The sequence below is a fragment of the Carassius carassius genome, chromosome 1 (genome assembly GCF_963082965.1).
Source record: "Carassius carassius chromosome 1, fCarCar2.1, whole genome shotgun sequence".
Taxonomy (NCBI): Eukaryota; Metazoa; Chordata; class Actinopteri; order Cypriniformes; family Cyprinidae; genus Carassius; species Carassius carassius.
The window spans coordinates 9,532,270-9,547,395 of record NC_081755.1 but is presented as its reverse complement, the minus strand read 5'-3'; the positions used below and the strand labels follow the sequence as shown (position 1 = coordinate 9,547,395).

At 47.8% G+C, this 15,126-nt stretch overlaps 10 non-coding genes across 10 annotated transcripts; all 10 read right to left on the bottom strand.

Annotated features, from left to right (window-relative positions):
- Positions 1 to 833: 833 nt before the first annotated feature.
- Positions 834 to 915, bottom strand: trnal-aag (transfer RNA leucine (anticodon AAG)). The gene has a single exon. It is a non-coding gene; the product is annotated as a tRNA-Leu (tRNA).
- Positions 916 to 1,754: 839 nt separating this feature from the next.
- Positions 1,755 to 1,836, bottom strand: trnal-aag (transfer RNA leucine (anticodon AAG)). Its single transcript has one exon. It is a non-coding gene; the product is annotated as a tRNA-Leu (tRNA).
- A 1,815-nt stretch (positions 1,837 to 3,651) lies between these two features.
- On the bottom strand, positions 3,652 to 3,733 carry trnal-aag (transfer RNA leucine (anticodon AAG)). The gene has a single exon. It is a non-coding gene; the product is annotated as a tRNA-Leu (tRNA).
- A 1,339-nt stretch (positions 3,734 to 5,072) lies between these two features.
- trnal-aag (transfer RNA leucine (anticodon AAG)) lies at positions 5,073 to 5,154 on the bottom strand. The gene has a single exon. It is a non-coding gene; the product is annotated as a tRNA-Leu (tRNA).
- Positions 5,155 to 6,493: 1,339 nt separating this feature from the next.
- On the bottom strand, positions 6,494 to 6,575 carry trnal-aag (transfer RNA leucine (anticodon AAG)). Its single transcript has one exon. It is a non-coding gene; the product is annotated as a tRNA-Leu (tRNA).
- A 391-nt stretch (positions 6,576 to 6,966) lies between these two features.
- trnal-aag (transfer RNA leucine (anticodon AAG)) lies at positions 6,967 to 7,048 on the bottom strand. Its single transcript has one exon. It is a non-coding gene; the product is annotated as a tRNA-Leu (tRNA).
- A 2,289-nt stretch (positions 7,049 to 9,337) lies between these two features.
- On the bottom strand, positions 9,338 to 9,419 carry trnal-aag (transfer RNA leucine (anticodon AAG)). Its single transcript has one exon. It is a non-coding gene; the product is annotated as a tRNA-Leu (tRNA).
- A 2,287-nt stretch (positions 9,420 to 11,706) lies between these two features.
- Positions 11,707 to 11,788, bottom strand: trnal-aag (transfer RNA leucine (anticodon AAG)). The gene has a single exon. It is a non-coding gene; the product is annotated as a tRNA-Leu (tRNA).
- A 391-nt stretch (positions 11,789 to 12,179) lies between these two features.
- trnal-aag (transfer RNA leucine (anticodon AAG)) lies at positions 12,180 to 12,261 on the bottom strand. Its single transcript has one exon. It is a non-coding gene; the product is annotated as a tRNA-Leu (tRNA).
- Positions 12,262 to 14,550: 2,289 nt separating this feature from the next.
- trnal-aag (transfer RNA leucine (anticodon AAG)) lies at positions 14,551 to 14,632 on the bottom strand. The gene has a single exon. It is a non-coding gene; the product is annotated as a tRNA-Leu (tRNA).
- Positions 14,633 to 15,126: the final 494 nt, after the last annotated feature.

Here is a 15,126-nt window from a genome sequence, read left to right as displayed (position 1 = left end):
CTGTGATTGTGAGGGGTGGTGTTAGCGCAGTGGATAAGACACATGCCTGTGGTGTGGGAGACCCGGGTTCGAATCCACTGTGAACCGCCAGTGTGTCCCTGAGCAAGACCCCTAGTTGCTCCAGAGGCATGTGACCTCTGACATATATAGCAATTGTAAGTCGCTTTGGATAAAAGCGTCAGCTAAATGAATAAATGTAAATGTGATTGTAAACTATTGATGTCCCTGCTTCAACACGGTGCATCTGTAAGAAAGGAGCAGAGGCCGTGATAGGCTTTCAGCACCGACTTGGCAAAAAAGCAAGGAATGTAAAAGCGGCTGAATTTGGACGTTCATGCAGCATCACTTTGCGCAGCCACAGCAGTCTTCCAAAAGATGTACTGGCAGCCGTGGGATTCGAACCCACACCCCCGAAGAGACTGGAGCCTTGGACCGCTTGGCCTTGCTACCCTGTGTGCCTACGCTCGCTACGACCGGTGGAAAAGTTTCTTTCCATTCCTTTTTTCGCCTTCCACCTTCCGGAAGTAGAAGCAACGCTACCACACTAAGCCCTTTTCAATGAGTAAATCTGGCTGTTTCCATCCTTTTGCCTACTAATTGCTTTCCACTGTTATTTTATTCAAGTGATTTCCCTGTTTTGAAGTAACTTCACTGTGATTGTAAACTATTGGTGTCCCTGCTTCAACACGGTGCATCTGTAAGAAAGGAGCAGAGGCCGTGACAGGCTTTCAGCACCGACTTGGCTAAAAAGCAAGGAATGTAAAAGCGGCTGAATTTGGACGTTCATGCAGCATCACTTTGCGCAGCCACAGCAGTCTTTCAAAAAGATGTACTGGCAGCAGTGGGATTCGAACCCACGCCCCAAAAGAGACTGGAGCCTTAATCCAGCGCCTTGGACCGCTCGGCCATGCTACCCTGTGTGCCTACGCTCTCCGGCTCGCTACGACCGGTGGAAAAGTTTCTTTCCATTCCTTTTTTCGCCTTCCACCTTCCGGAAGTAGAAGCAACGCTACCACACTAAGCCCTTTTCAATGAGTAAATCTGGCTGTTTCCATCCTTTTGCCTACTAAATGCTTTCCAATGTTATTTTATTTTATTCAAGTGATTTTCCTGTTTTGAAGTAACTTCACTGTGATTGTAAACTATTGGTGTCCCTGCTTCAACACGGTGCATCTGTAAGAAAGGAGCAGAGGCTGTGACAGGCTTTCAGCACCGACTTGGCTAGAAAGCAAGGAATGTAAAAGCGGCTGAATTTGGACATTCATGCAGCATCACTTTGCGCAGCGGTGGGATTCGAACCTACGCCCCCGAAGAGACTGGAGCCTTAATCCAGCACCTTGGACCGCTCGGCCATGCTACCCTGTGTGGCTACTCTCTCCGGCTTGCTACGACCGGTGGAAAAGTTTCTTTCCATTCCTTTTTTCGCCTTCCACCTTCCGGAAGTAGAAGCAACGCTACCACACTAAGCCCTTTTCAATGAGTAAATCTGGCTGTTTCCATCCTTTTGCCTACTAAATGCTTTCCAATGTTATTTTATTTTATTCAAGTGATTTTCCTGTTTTTAAGTAACTTCACTGTGATTGTAAACTATTGGTGTCCCTGCTTCAACACGGTGCATCTGTAAGAAAGGAGCAGAGGCCGTGACAGGCTTTCAGCACCGACTTGGCTAAAAAGCAAGGAATGTAAAAGCGGCTGAATTTGGACGTTCATGCAGCATCACTTTGCGCAGCCACAGCAGTCTTCCAAATATGTACTGGCAGCAGTGGGATTCGAACCCACGCCCCAGAAGAGACTGGAGCCTTAATCCAGCATCTTGGACCGCTCGGCCATGCTACCCTGTGTACCTACGCTCTCCGACTCGCTGCGATCGGTGGAAAAGTCTCTTTCCATTCCTTTTTTCGCCTTCCACCTTCCGGAAGTAGAAGCAACGCTACCACACTAAGCCCTTTTCAATGAGTAAATCTGGCTGTTTCCATCCTTTTGCCTACTAATTGCTTTCCAATGTTATTTTATTTTATTCAAGTGATTTTCCTGTTTTGAAGTAACTTCACTGTGATTGTAAACTATTGGTGTCCCTGCTTCAACACGGTGCATCTGTAAGAAAGGAGCAGAGGCCGTGACAGGCTTTCAGCACCGACTTGGCAAAAAATCAAGGAATGTAAAAGCGGCTGAATTTGGACGTTCATACAGCATCACTTTGCGCAGCCACAGCAGTCTTCCAAAAGATGTACTGGCAGCGGTGGGATTCAAACCCACGCCCCCGAAGAGACTGGAGCCTTAATCCAGCGCCTTGGACCGCTCAGCCTTGCTACCCTGTGTGCCTACGCTCTCCGGCTCGCTACGACCGGTGGAAAAGTTTCTTTCCATTCCTTTTTTCGCCTTCCACCTTCCGGAAGTAGAAGCAACGCTACAACACTACGCCCTTTTCAATGAGTAAATCTGGCTGTTTCCATCCTTTTGCCTACTAATTGCTCTCCACTGTTATTTTATTCAAGTGATTTTCCTGTTTTGAAGTAACTTCATTGTGATTGTAAACTATTGGTGTCCCTGCTTCAACACGGTGCATCTGTAAGAAAGGAGCAGAGGCCGTGACAGGCTTTCAGCACCGACTTGGCTAAAAAGCAAGGAATGTAAAAGCGGCTGAATTTGGACGTTCATGCAGCATCACTTTGCGCAGCCACAGCAGTCTTCCAAAAGATGTACTGGCAGTGGTGGGATTCGAACCCACGCCCCCGAAGAGACTTGAGCCTTAATCCAGCGCCTTGGACCGCTCTGCCAAGCTACCCTGTGTACCTACGCTCTCCGGCTCGCTACGACCGGTGGAAAAGTTTCTTTCCATTCCTTTTTTCGCCTTCCACCTTCCGGAAGTAGAAGCAACGCTACCACACTAAGCCCTTTTCAATGAGTAAATCTGGCTGTTTCCATCCTTTTGCCTACTAATTGCTTTCCACTGTTATTTTATTCAAGTGATTTTCCTGTTTTGAAGTAACTTCACTGTGATTGTAAACTATTGATGTCCCTGCTTCAACACGGTGCATCTGTAAGAAAGGAGCAGAGGCCGTGACAAGCTTTCAGCACCGACCTGGCAAAAAAGCAAGGAATGTAAAAGCGGCTGAATTTGGACGTTTATGCAGCATCACTTTGCGCAGCCACAGCAGTCTTCCAAAAGATGTACTGGCAGCGGTGGGATTCGAACCCAGGCCCCCGAAGAGACTGGAGCCTTAATCTAGCGCCTTGGACAGCTCGGCCACGCTACCCCTTGTGCCTGCGCTATCCGGCTCGCTACGACCGGTGGAAAAGTTTCTTTCCATTCCTTTTTTCGCCTTCCACCTTCCGGAAATAGAGGCAACGCTACCACACTAAGCCCTTTGCAGTGTAAAACTGGCTGTTTCCATCCTTTTGCCTACTAAATGCTTTCCAATTTCATTTTTTTTTATTCAAGTGATTTTCCTGTTTTGAAGTAACTTCACTGTGATTGTAAACTATTGGTGTCCCTGCTTCAACACGGTGCATCTGTAAGAAAGGAGCAGAGGCCGTGACAGGCTTTCAGCACCGACTTGGCTAAAAAGCAAGGAATGTAAAAGCGGCTGAATTTGGACGTTCATGCAGCATCACTTTGCGCAGCCACAGCAGTCTTCCAAAAAGATGTACTGGCAGCAGTGGGATTCGAACCCACGCCCCCGAAGAGACTGGAGCCTTAATCCAGCGCCTTGGACCGCTCGGCCATGCTACCCTGTATGCCTACGCTCTCCGGCTGGCTACGACCGGTGGAAAAGTTTCTTTCCATTCCTTTTTTCGCCTTCCACCTTCCGGAAGTAGAAGCAACGCTACCACACTAAGCCCTTTTCAATGAGTAAATCTGGCTGTTTCCATCCTTTTGCCTACTAATTGCTTTCCACTGTTATTTTATTCAAGTGATTTTCCTGTTTTGAAGTAACTTCACTGTGATTGTAAACTATTGATGTCCCTGCTTCAACACGGTGCATCTGTAAGAAAGGAGCAGAGGCCGTGACAAGCTTTCAGCACCGACCTGGCAAAAAAGCAAGGAATGTAAAAGCGGCTGAATTTGGACGTTTATGCAGCATCACTTTGCGCAGCGACAGCAGTCTTCCAAAAGATGTACTGGCAGCGGTGGGATTCGAACCCAGGCCCCCGAAGAGACTGGAGCCTTAATCTAGTGCCTTGGACAGCTCGGCCACGCTACCCCTTGTGCCTGCGCTATCCGGCTCGCTACGACCGGTGGAAAAGTTTCTTTCCATTCCTTTTTTCGCCTTCCACCTTCCGGAAATAGAGGCAACGCTACCACACTAAGCCCTTTGCAGTGTAAAACTGGCTGTTTCCATCCTTTTGCCTACTAAATGCTTTCCAATTTTATTTTATTTTATTCAAGTGATTTTCCTGTTTTGAAGTAACTTCACTGTGATTGTAAACTATTGGTGTCCCTGCTTCAACACGGTGCATCTGTAAGAAAGGAGCAGAGGCCGTGACAGGCTTTCAGCACCGACTTGGCTAAAAAGCAAGGAATGTAAAAGCGGCTGAATTTGGACGTTCATGCAGCATCACTTTGCACAGCCACAGCAGTCTTCCAAAAGGATGTACTGGCAGCGGTGGGATTCGAACCCACGCCCCCGAAGAGACTGGAGCCTTAATCCAGTGCCTTGGACCGCTCGGCCTTGCTACCCTGTGTGCCTACGCTCTCCTGCTCGCTACGGCCGGTGGAAAAGTTTCTTTCCATTCCTTTTTTCGCCTTCCACCTTCCGGAAGTAGAAGCAACGCTACCACACTAAGCCCTTTTCAATGAGTAAATCTGGCTGTTTCCATCCTTTTGCCTACTAATTGCTTTCCACTGTTATTTTATTCAAGTGATTTTCCTGTTTTGAAGTAACTTCACTGTGATTGTAAACTATTGGTGTCCCTGCTTCAACACGGTGCATCTGTAAGAAAGGAGCAGAGGCCGTGACAGGCTTTCAGCACCGACTTGGCTAAAAAGCAAGGAATGTAAAAGCGGCTGAATTTGGACGTTCATGCAGCATCACTTTGCGCAGCCACAGCAGTCTTCCAAAAAGATGTACTGGCAGCAGTGGGATTCGAACCCACGCCCCCGAAGAGACTGGAGCCTTAATCCAGCGCCTTGGACCGCTCGGCCATGCTACCCTGTATGCCTACGTTCTCCGGCTCGCTACGACCGGTGGAAAAGTTTCTTTCCATTCCTTTTTTCGCCTTCCACCTTCCGGAAGTAGAAGCAACGCTACCACACTAAGCCCTTTTCAATGAGTAAATCTGGCTGTTTCCATCCTTTTGCCTACTAAATGCTTTCCAATGTTATTTTATTTTATTCAAGTGATTTTCCTGTTTTGAAGTAACTTCACTGTGATTGTAAACTATTGGTGTCCCTGCTTCAACACGGTGCATCTGTAAGAAAGGAGCAGAGGCCGTGACAGGCTTTCAGCACCAACTTGGCTAAAAAGCAAGGAATGTAAAAGCGGCTGAATTTGGACGTTCATGCAGCATCACTTTGCGCAGCCACAGCAGTCTTCCAAAAAGATGTACTGGCAGTGGTGGGATTCGAACCCCCGCCCACGAAGAGACTGGAGCCTTAATCCATCGCCTTGGACCGCTCGGCCATGCTACCCTGTGTGCTTGTGCTCTTCGGCTCGCTACGACCGGTGGAAAAGTTTCTTTCCATTCCTTTTTTCGCCTTCCACCTTCCGGAAGTAGAAGCAACGCTACCACACTAAGCCCTTTTCAATGAGTAAATGTGGCTGTTTCCATCGTTTTGCCTACTAATTGCTTTCCACTGTTATTTTATTCAAGTGATTTCCCTGTTTTGAAGTAACTTCACTGTGATTGTAAACTATTGGTGTCCCTGCTTCAACACGGTGCATCTGTTGAAAGGAGCAGAGGCCGTGACAGGCTTTCAGCACCGACTTGGCTAAAAAGCAAGGAATGTAAAAGCGGCTGAATTTGGACGTTCAAGCAGCATCATTTTGCGCAGCCACAGCAGTCTTCCAAAAGATGTACTGGCAGCGGTGGGATTCGAACCCAAGCCCCCAAAGAGACTGGAGCCTTAATCCAGCACCTTGGACCGCTTGTCCACGCTACCCTGTGTACCTACGCTCTCCGGCTCGCTACGACCGGTGGAAAAGTTTCTTTCCATTCCTTTTTTCGCCTTCCACCTTCCGGAAGTAGAAGCAACGCTACCACACTAAGCCCTTTTCAATGAGTAAATATGGCTGTTTCCATCCTTTTGCCTACTAATTGCTTTCCACTGTTATTTTATTCAAGTGATTTTCCTGTTTTGAAGTAACTTCACTGTGATTGTAAACTATTGGTGTCCCTGCTTCAACACGGTGCATCTGTAAGAAAGGAGCAGAGGCCGTGACTGGCTTTCAGCACCGACTTGGCTAAAAAGCAAGGAATGTAAAAGCGGCTGAATTTGGACGTTCATGCAGCATCACTTTGCGCAGCCACAGCAGTCTTCCAAAAGATGTACTGGCAGCGGTGGGATTCGAACCCACGCCCCCGAAGAGACTGGAGCCTTAATCCAGCGCCTTGGACCGCTCGGCCACACTACCCTGTGTACCTACGCTCTCCGGCTCGCTACGACCGGTGGAAAAGTTTCTTTCCATTCCTTTTTTCGCCTTCCACCTTCCGGAAGTAGAAGCAACGCTACCACACTAAGCCCTTTTCAATGAGTAAATCTGGCTGTTTCCATCCTTTTGCCTACTAATTGCTTTCCACTGTTATTTTATTCAAGTGATTTCCCTGTTTTGACGTAACTTCACTGTGATTGTAAACTATTGGTGTCCCTGCTTCAACACGGTGCATCTGTAAGAAAGGAGCAGAGGCCGTGACAGGCTTTCAGCACCGACTTGGCTAAAAAGCAAGGAATGTAAAAGCGGCTGAATTTGGACGTTCATGCAGCATCACTTTGCGCAGCCACAGCAGTCTTTCAAAAAGATGTACTGGCAGCAGTGGGATTCGAACCCACGCCCCCAAAGAGACTGGAGCCTTAATCCAGCGCCTTGGACCGCTCGGCCATGCTACCCTGTGTGCCTACGCTCTCCGGCTCGCTACGACCGGTGGAAAAGTTTCTTTCCATTCCTTTTTTCGCCTTCCACCTTCCGGAAGTAGAAGCAACGCTACCACACTAAGCCCTTTTCAATGAGTAAATCTGGCTGTTTCCATCCTTTTGCCTACTAAATGCTTTCCAATGTTATTTTATTTTATTCAAGTGATTTTCCTGTTTTGAAGTAACTTCACTGTGATTGTAAACTATTGGTGTCCCTGCTTCAACACGGTGCATCTGTAAGAAAGGAGCAGAGGCTGTGACAGGCTTTCAGCACCGACTTGGCTAGAAAGCAAGGAATGTAAAAGCGGCTGAATTTGGACATTCATGCAGCATCACTTTGCGCAGCAGTCTTCCAAAAATATCTACCTGCAGCGGTGGGATTCGAACCTACGCCCCCGAAGAGACTGGAGCCTTAATTCAGCACCTTGGACCGCTCGGCCATGCTACCCTGTGTGGCTACTCTCTCCGGCTCGCTACGACCGGTGGAAAAGTTTCTTTCCATTCCTTTTTTCGCCTTCCACCTTCCGGAAGTAGAAGCAACGCTACCACACTAAGCCCTTTTCAATTAGTAAATCTGGCTGTGTCCATCCTTTTGCCTACTAAATGCTTTCCAATGTTATTTTATTTTTTTCAAGTGATTTTCCTGTTTTGAAGTAACTTCACTGTGATTGTAAACTATTGGTGTCCCTGCTTCAACACGGTGTACCTGTAAGAAAGGAGAGATCGTAACAGGCTTTCAGCACCGACTTGGCTAAAAGCAAGGAATGTAAAAGCGGCTGAATTTGGACGTTCATGCAGCATCACTTTGCGCAGCCACAGCAGTCTTCCAAAAAGATGTACTGGCAGCAGAGGGATTTGAACCCACACCCCCGAAGAGACTGGAGCCTTAATCCAGCACCTTGGACCGCTCGGCCATGCTACCCTGTGTGCCTATGCTCTCTGGCTCGCTACGACCGGTGGAAAAGTTTCTTTCCATTCCTTTTTTCGCCTTCCACCTTCCGGAAGTAGAAGCAACGCTACCACACTAAGCCCTTTTCAATGAGTAAATCTGGCTGTTTCCATCCTTTTGCCTACTAAATGCTTTCCAATGTTATTTTATTTTATTCAAGTGATTTTCCTGTTTTTAAGTAACTTCACTGTGATTGTAAACTATTGGTGTCCCTGCTTCAACACGGTGCATCTGTAAGAAAGGAGCAGAGGCCGTGACAGGCTTTCAGCACCGACTTGGCAAAAAATCAAGGAATGTAAAAGCGGCTGAATTTGGACGTTCATACAGCATCACTTTGCGCAGCCACAGCAGTCTTCCAAAAGATGTACTGGCAGCGGTGGGATTCGAACCCACGCCCCCGAAGAGACTGGAGCCTTAATCCAGCGCCTTGGACCGCTCAGCCTTGCTACCCTGTGTGCCTACGCTCTCCGGCTCGCTACGACCGGTGGAAAAGTTTCTTTCCATTCCTTTTTTCGCCTTCCACCTTCCGGAAGTAGAAGCAACGCTACCACACTAAGCCCTTTTCAATGAGTAAATCTGGCTGTTTCCATCCTTTTGCCTACTAATTGCTTTCCACTGTTATTTTATTCAAGTGATTTTCCTGTTTTGAAGTAACTTCACTGTGATTGTAAACTATTGATGTCCCTGCTTCAACACGGTGCATCTGTAAGAAAGGAGCAGAGGCCGTGACAAGCTTTCAGCACCGACCTGGCAAAAAAGCAAGGAATGTAAAAGCGGCTGAATTTGGACGTTTATGCAGCATCACTTTGCGCAGCCACAGCAGTCTTCCAAAAGATGTACTGGCAGCGGTGGGATTCGAACCCAGGCCCCCGAAGAGACTGGAGCCTTAATCTAGCGCCTTGGACAGCTCGGCCACGCTACCCCTTGTGCCTGCGCTATCCGGCTCGCTACGACCGGTGGAAAAGTTTCTTTCCATTCCTTTTTTCGCCTTCCACCTTCCGGAAATAGAGGCAACGCTACCACACTAAGCCCTTTGCAGTGTAAAACTGGCTGTTTCCATCCTTTTGCCTACTAAATGCTTTCCAATTTTATTTTATTTTATTCAAGTGATTTTCCTGTTTTGAAGTAACTTCACTGTGATTGTAAACTATTGGTGTCCCTGCTTCAACACGGTGCATCTGTAAGAAAGGAGCAGAGGCCGTGACAGGCTTTCAGCACCGACTTGGCTAAAAAGCAAGGAATGTAAAAGCGGCTGAATTTGGACGTTCATGCAGCATCACTTTGCGCAGCCACAGCAGTCTTCCAAAAAGATGTACTGGCAGCAGTGGGATTCGAACCCACGCCCCCGAAGAGACTGGAGCCTTAATCCAGCGCCTTGGACCGCTCGGCCATGCTACCCTGTATGCCTACGCTCTCCGGCTGGCTACGACCGGTGGAAAAGTTTCTTTCCATTCCTTTTTTCGCCTTCCACCTTCCGGAAGTAGAAGCAACGCTACCACACTAAGCCCTTTTCAATGAGTAAATCTGGCTGTTTCCATCCTTTTGCCTACTAATTGCTTTCCACTGTTATTTTATTCAAGTGATTTTCCTGTTTTGAAGTAACTTCACTGTGATTGTAAACTATTGATGTCCCTGCTTCAACACGGTGCATCTGTAAGAAAGGAGCAGAGGCCGTGACAAGCTTTCAGCACCGACCTGGCAAAAAAGCAAGGAATGTAAAAGCGGCTGAATTTGGACGTTTATGCAGCATCACTTTGCGCAGCGACAGCAGTCTTCCAAAAGATGTACTGGCAGCGGTGGGATTCGAACCCAGGCCCCCGAAGAGACTGGAGCCTTAATCTAGTGCCTTGGACAGCTCGGCCACGCTACCCCTTGTGCCTGCGCTATCCGGCTCGCTACGACCGGTGGAAAAGTTTCTTTCCATTCCTTTTTTCGCCTTCCACCTTCCGGAAATAGAGGCAACGCTACCACACTAAGCCCTTTGCAGTGTAAAACTGGCTGTTTCCATCCTTTTGCCTACTAAATGCTTTCCAATTTTATTTTATTTTATTCAAGTGATTTTCCTGTTTTGAAGTAACTTCACTGTGATTGTAAACTATTGGTGTCCCTGCTTCAACACGGTGCATCTGTAAGAAAGGAGCAGAGGCCGTGACAGGCTTTCAGCACCGACTTGGCTAAAAAGCAAGGAATGTAAAAGCGGCTGAATTTGGACGTTCATGCAGCATCACTTTGCACAGCCACAGCAGTCTTCCAAAAGGATGTACTGGCAGCGGTGGGATTCGAACCCACGCCCCCGAAGAGACTGGAGCCTTAATCCAGTGCCTTGGACCGCTCGGCCTTGCTACCCTGTGTGCCTACGCTCTCCTGCTCGCTACGGCCGGTGGAAAAGTTTCTTTCCATTCCTTTTTTCGCCTTCCACCTTCCGGAAGTAGAAGCAACGCTACCACACTAAGCCCTTTTCAATGAGTAAATCTGGCTGTTTCCATCCTTTTGCCTACTAAATGCTTTCCAATGTTATTTTATTTTATTCAAGTGATTTTCCTGTTTTGAAGTAACTTCACTGTGATTGTAAACTATTGGTGTCCCTGCTTCAACACGGTGCATCTGTAAGAAAGGAGCAGAGGCCGTGACAGGCTTTCAGCACCAACTTGGCTAAAAAGCAAGGAATGTAAAAGCGGCTGAATTTGGACGTTCATGCAGCATCACTTTGCGCAGCCACAGCAGTCTTCCAAAAAGATGTACTGGCAGTGGTGGGATTCGAACCCCCGCCCACGAAGAGACTGGAGCCTTAATCCATCGCCTTGGACCGCTCGGCCATGCTACCCTGTGTGCTTGTGCTCTTCGGCTCGCTACGACCGGTGGAAAAGTTTCTTTCCATTCCTTTTTTCGCCTTCCACCTTCCGGAAGTAGAAGCAACGCTACCACACTAAGCCCTTTTCAATGAGTAAATGTGTCTGTTTCCATCGTTTTGCCTACTAATTGCTTTCCACTGTTATTTTATTCAAGTGATTTCCCTGTTTTGAAGTAACTTCACTGTGATTGTAAACTATTGGTGTCCCTGCTTCAACACGGTGCATCTGTTGAAAGGAGCAGAGGCCGTGACAGGCTTTCAGCACCGACTTGGCTAAAAAGCAAGGAATGTAAAAGCGGCTGAATTTGGACGTTCAAGCAGCATCATTTTGCGCAGCCACAGCAGTCTTCCAAAAGATGTACTGGCAGCGGTGGGATTCGAACCCACGCCCCCGAAGAGACTGGAGCCTTAATCCAGCACCTTGGACCGCTTGTCCACGCTACCCTGTGTACCTACGCTCTCCGGCTCGCTACGACCGGTGGAAAAGTTTCTTTCCATTCCTTTTTTCGCCTTCCACCTTCCGGAAGTAGAAGCAACGCTACCACACTAAGCCCTTTTCAATGAGTAAATATGGCTGTTTCCATCCTTTTGCCTACTAATTGCTTTCCACTGTTATTTTATTCAAGTGATTTTCCTGTTTTGAAGTAACTTCACTGTGATTGTAAACTATTGGTGTCCCTGCTTCAACACGGTGCATCTGTAAGAAAGGAGCAGAGGCCGTGACAGGCTTTCAGCACCGACTTGGCTAAAAAGCAAGGAATGTAAAAGCGGCTGAATTTGGACGTTCATGCAGCATCACTTTGCGCAGCCACAGCAGTCTTCCAAAAGATGTACTGGCAGCGGTGGGATTCGAACCCACGCTCCCGAAGAGACTGGAGCCTTAATCCAGCGCCTTGGACCGCTCGGCCACACTACCCTGTGTACCTACGCTCTCCGGCTCGCTACGACCGGTGGAAAAGTTTCTTTCCATTCCTTTTTTCGCCTTCCACCTTCCGGAAGTAGAAGCAACGCTACCACACTAAGCCCTTTTCAATGAGTAAATCTGGCTGTTTCCATCCTTTTGCCTACTAATTGCTTTCCACTGTTATTTTATTCAAGTGATTTCCCTGTTTTGACGTAACTTCACTGTGATTGTAAACTATTGGTGTCCCTGCTTCAACACGGTGCATCTGTAAGAAAGGAGCAGAGGCCGTGACAGGCTTTCAGCACCGACTTGGCTAAAAAGCAAGGAATGTAAAAGCGGCTGAATTTGGACGTTCATGCAGCATCACTTTGCGCAGCCACAGCAGTCTTTCAAAAAGATGTACTGGCAGCAGTGGGATTCGAACCCACGCCCCCAAAGAGACTGGAGCCTTAATCCAGCGCCTTGGACCGCTCGGCCATGCTACCCTGTGTGCCTACGCTCTCCGGCTCGCTACGACCGGTGGAAAAGTTTCTTTCCATTCCTTTTTTCGCCTTCCACCTTCCGGAAGTAGAAGCAACGCTACCACACTAAGCCCTTTTCAATGAGTAAATCTGGCTGTTTCCATCCTTTTGCCTACTAAATGCTTTCCAATGTTATTTTATTTTATTCAAGTGATTTTCCTGTTTTGAAGTAACTTCACTGTGATTGTAAACTATTGGTGTCCCTGCTTCAACACGGTGCATCTGTAAGAAAGGAGCAGAGGCTGTGACAGGCTTTCAGCACCGACTTGGCTAGAAAGCAAGGAATGTAAAAGCGGCTGAATTTGGACATTCATGCAGCATCACTTTGCGCAGCAGTCTTCCAAAAATATCTACCTGCAGCGGTGGGATTCGAACCTACGCCCCCGAAGAGACTGGAGCCTTAATTCAGCACCTTGGACCGCTCGGCCATGCTACCCTGTGTGGCTACTCTCTCCGGCTCGCTACGACCGGTGGAAAAGTTTCTTTCCATTCCTTTTTTCGCCTTCCACCTTCCGGAAGTAGAAGCAACGCTACCACACTAAGCCCTTTTCAATTAGTAAATCTGGCTGTGTCCATCCTTTTGCCTACTAAATGCTTTCCAATGTTATTTTATTTTTTTCAAGTGATTTTCCTGTTTTGAAGTAACTTCACTGTGATTGTAAACTATTGGTGTCCCTGCTTCAACACGGTGTACCTGTAAGAAAGGAGAGATCGTGACAGGCTTTCAGCACCGACTTGGCTAAAAGCAAGGAATGTAAAAGCGGCTGAATTTGGACGTTCATGCAGCATCACTTTGCGCAGCCACAGCAGTCTTCCAAAAAGATGTACTGGCAGCAGAGGGATTTGAACCCACACCCCCGAAGAGACTGGAGCCTTAATCCAGCACCTTGGACCGCTCGGCCATGCTACCCTGTGTGCCTATGCTCTCTGGCTCGCTACGACCGGTGGAAAAGTTTCTTTCCATTCCTTTTTTCGCCTTCCACCTTCCGGAAGTAGAAGCAACGCTACCACACTAAGCCCTTTTCAATGAGTAAATCTGGCTGTTTCCATCCTTTTGCCTACTAAATGCTTTCCAATGTTATTTTATTTTATTCAAGTGATTTTCCTGTTTTTAAGTAACTTCACTGTGATTGTAAACTATTGGTGTCCCTGCTTCAACACGGTGCATCTGTAAGAAAGGAGCAGAGGCCGTGACAGGCTTTCAGCACCGACTTGGCAAAAAATCAAGGAATGTAAAAGCGGCTGAATTTGGACGTTCATACAGCATCACTTTGCGCAGCCACAGCAGTCTTCCAAAAGATGTACTGGCAGCGGTGGGATTCGAACCCACGCCCCCGAAGAGACTGGAGCCTTAATCCAGCGCCTTGGACCGCTCAGCCTTGCTACCCTGTGTGCCTACGCTCTCCGGCTCGCTATGACCGGTGGAAAAGTTTCTTTCCATTCCTTTTTTCGCCTTCCACCTTCCGGAAGTAGAAGCAACGCTACCACACTAAGCCCTTTTCAATGAGTAAATCTGGCTGTTTCCATCCTTTTGCCTACTAATTGCTTTCCACTGTTATTTTATTCAAGTGATTTTCCTGTTTTGAAGTAACTTCACTGTGATTGTAAACTATTGATGCCCCTGCTTCAACACGGTGCATCTGTAAGAAAGGAGCAGAGGCCGTGACAAGCTTTCAGCACCGACCTGGCAAAAAAGCAAGGAATGTAAAAGCGGCTGAATTTGGACGTTTATGCAGCATCACTTTGCGCAGCCACAGCAGTCTTCCAAAAGATGTACTGGCAGCGGTGGGATTCGAACCCAGGCCCCCGAAGAGACTGGAGCCTTAATCTAGCGCCTTGGACAGCTCGGCCACGCTACCCCTTGTGCCTGCGCTATCCGGCTCGCTACGACCGGTGGAAAAGTTTCTTTCCATTCCTTTTTTCGCCTTCCACCTTCCGGAAATAGAGGCAACGCTACCACACTAAGCCCTTTGCAGTGTAAAACTGGCTGTTTCCATCGTTTTGCCTACTAAATGCTTTCCAATTTTATTTTATTTTATTCAAGTGATTTTCCTGTTTTGAAGTAACTTCACTGTGATTGTAAACTATTGGTGTCCCTGCTTCAACACGGTGCATCTGTAAGAAAGGAGCAGAGGCCGTGACAGGCTTTCAGCACCGACTTGGCTAAAAAGCAAGGAATGTAAAAGCGGCTGAATTTGGACGTTCATGCAGCATCACTTTGCGCAGCCACAGCAGTCTTCCAAAAAGATGTACTGGCAGCAGTGGGATTCGAACCCACGCCCCCGAAGAGACTGGAGCCTTAATCCAGCGCCTTGGACCGCTCGGCCATGCTACCCTGTATGCCTACGCTCTCCGGCTGGCTACGACCGGTGGAAAAGTTTCTTTCCATTCCTTTTTTCGCCTTCCACCTTCCGGAAGTAGAAGCAACGCTACCACACTAAGCCCTTTTCAATGAGTAAATCTGGCTGTTTCCATCCTTTTGCCTACTAATTGCTTTCCACTGTTATTTTATTCAAGTGATTTTCCTGTTTTGAAGTAACTTCACTGTGATTGTAAACTATTGATGTCCCTGCTTCAACACGGTGCATCTGTAAGAAAGGAGCAGAGGCCGTGACAAGCTTTCAGCACCGACCTGGCAAAAAAGCAAGGAATGTAAAAGCGGCTGAATTTGGACGTTTATGCAGCATCACTTTGCGCAGCCACAGCAGTCTTCCAAAAGATGTACTGGCAGCGGTGGGATTCGAACCCAGGCCCCCGAAGAGACTGGAGCCTTAATCTAGTGCCTTGGACAGCTCGGCCACGCTACCCCTTGTGCCTGCGCTATCCGGC